This window comes from Malurus melanocephalus, unplaced genomic scaffold (genome assembly GCF_030028575.1).
Source record: "Malurus melanocephalus ecotype Western Australia unplaced genomic scaffold, MMel_1.1 scaffold_1599, whole genome shotgun sequence".
Taxonomy (NCBI): domain Eukaryota; kingdom Metazoa; phylum Chordata; class Aves; order Passeriformes; family Maluridae; genus Malurus; species Malurus melanocephalus.
This window is the reverse complement of record NW_026624831.1, coordinates 12,701-15,339: the sequence shown is the minus strand read 5'-3', so window position 1 is coordinate 15,339 and position 2,639 is coordinate 12,701. Positions and strand designations below refer to the sequence as shown.

At 43.3% G+C, this 2,639-nt stretch overlaps 1 protein-coding gene across 1 annotated transcript in view; it reads left to right on the top strand.

Moving 5' to 3' along the window:
* The window catches only part of LOC130587173 (protocadherin gamma-A2-like), a gene marked incomplete at its 3' end in the record, with an annotated part of 16,287 nt that overhangs the window by 5,868 nt on the left and 7,780 nt on the right, over window positions 1-2,639 (top strand). The window lies entirely within an intron of this gene.

Sequence of the window (2,639 nt, the reverse complement as noted above, 5' to 3'; positions counted from 1 at the left end):
AGTCTTTAGGGTAATACTTGTAGCTTGATACCTCAGAGACTTCCAGGTGCTCTTAGGGATGAATTTCAAGACCTGCAATAAAGGCCTAGAAGAAAATTCACCATGAACACCTCTGACTCCTGATTGTCTTCTAAGGCTTCCTTTCCTTATCTGATTTTTGTTTTGGGGGTTTTGTGTTTTGGGGGTTTTGTGTTTTGGCATTTTGTTTTGATTTGTTTTTCCCTGATTTACTTTGTAAGCGGGTGTACTTACAAATACCAACAACAGATATTTTAGCAATGTATCATGTGTTAGTGTCTCTTGCTCTTGCACAAGTGGGAGTGAAAGGCAGGAAATAAGAGAGTGACTTTGTGTTCTGTTATTGTTGTGAGAAACAGAGGTGAATACCACCTTAGTAGAAGTTGCATTTCATTGGAAAAGAGCAGTGGATAAAGAAGGGGAGGAGATTCCCTCTCAGTCATTSGTTTGATGAGTCATTGTTGGATGATTGCTAATCCTTTATTTTGAGTTTTTATCAATCAAGCACTTTAGAATCCTCCAGTTGCTTCTCAGAATGGTGGTGAGCACGTCACTTCCCTTCTGGGTGGGATTGTAGTGCAGTGTCATCTCATGATAAATTTGATGAGTAAGGAGATGGCCACAAGCAAACCTGGCAGTTGCATGGGGCAGAAGGAGGAGAGGACAGGGGAGCTCTGTGTGTGAGGCTGTAGAAGAACTTGGTCATTCCCTTGCTTGTCATCTGTCATGGATAACACAAGCTTGTTCCTGATGGAGTACAGTGTGATTTGAGTTGTTTCTGCAGAGCATGTGAGACCTACAAAATATTATCACATGTCATCTGTTTATTTCTATGTGTTTCTAACTATTGCGTTGCTTGTTGTCATGAACTCAACCTCAGAGTGTCTGATCCTGTGTGGAAGGTCACATCTGTCCCAATTGTTTGAGCACCGGTGAAGTTCCCAACATGCCTGTGATGTTTACGCCTGTAGAGAGGAAGGGTTTCATAAGCACATTTGAGCTATTCCAGGAGCACTTTGTGTGTAGTGTAACAATTGAGAAATATCTCTGCTGCAGCCCTCAAGGTGCAGAGTGGGCACCGGCCCTGCCACAGATCATCAACAGATGATCAACCATCATCAGATCAGGGACATGTGAGAGAATGTGTGCAGTGTCCCCCACATCATCACCCCGGGGAACATGTTGGGCAGTCATCTGGAGGCTGTTAAATGGATGAGGAACAGGTTGGATAGTCACCCCCAAAGGGTTATAGAGAGTGTCTCAATGTCCAGGTGGAAAGCAGTAACTTGTGTTGTCCCTCAGGAGTCATWACTGGAACCAGTACTGTTTAGTGTCCTCACAGAMAATGGAATCGAACACACCTTATGGAAATGTGCAGYTGACACCAAGCTGAGTTGATTCACGAGAGGGCAGAGATATCAGTRAGGGTCAGGCTKGGGAAATGGCTCCATGCAAACATGAAGAAGTTGAACAAGGTCCTGCACCTGGTTTGGGGCCATCCCCCRTTACAGGTGAGAGTTGGGGAGAGGGAACAGCTTTGCAGTGAAGTACTTTGGGTTAATGGTGGGGGATAAGATGGGACATGATTTGGCAAGGTACGTCTTCTACTCAAACTGTGTCCTGCACTAAATAAATAATACTCTGACCAGAAAGTCGAGGAAGATCCTTCCCCCTGTCTAAACTTTTTTGCGAGACCTAGCCTGCATGCAGGTCTTGGGCCAAGATTCCAAATGGGCATCTTAGCATCCCCAAAAGGATCATGAATGTGATCTGAGAGTTGAAACATCTCTSCTATGCAGAGGAACTGAAGGAGTTTCAATCTCCAGGCATGGAGAAAAGATGCCTCTGTGCAGACTTTTCAAAATATTTTTGTTGCTTCAATTTAGACATTAAGAAAGATGGAGAGARCTCTTTTTTCCCAGGGCCTTTGTTCACAGGACAGCAGACAAAGGTTTTAACTGAAGAGAGGTTTGGATTAGGAGAAATGTTTAGAGTGGAAGCTGAGAAAGTGGAGCATATTGCCCAAAAAAGTAATCAGTATGCGTGCAACATTCACGTCCAGAAAGAAGTGTTCTTTCTCATGGCAGAGRTGTGAATTCAATGGCCTGTAGAGAAACATTCCAGCTGAAAATATTGTTTGGTGTTATAAAGAACTCAGCATTGCTTTGCAGCTTCCCATTGTTAGGCCCTGGAATATGGACTTGCAAGTTAAGGAATGTGAATTAGAAACAAAAGACTAAATGTTAACCTGCTGTTTTAGTGCACTTTACTTTACGCTGATCTATCTCTCAGGTTAGTTCATCCCAAGYAATCAAAGGAGAATTCAAGATACATATTGCTAAAAAGCCCGTGAAGTCATTCYTATAATATTATTTATTGCTCCTATAGATGGGCTGTGATTTTATTAAGACCAGCTGAATTCCATTCTTTACTTCCCTGCCAATTGTGTTTGCCTCTGACTATTCAATGTGACTCAAAATTATGCACAAAGAGYTCCTGGGAACGCATGTGAGATAGAAAAGCCTTCAGACCTCTATAAAACAAGTATTTCTGGACTTGCTGTTTCCGATCTAAAAAAGACCCCGGAGCCGGTGCAGCCCCCGAGCGCCTCCCAAAGCCGG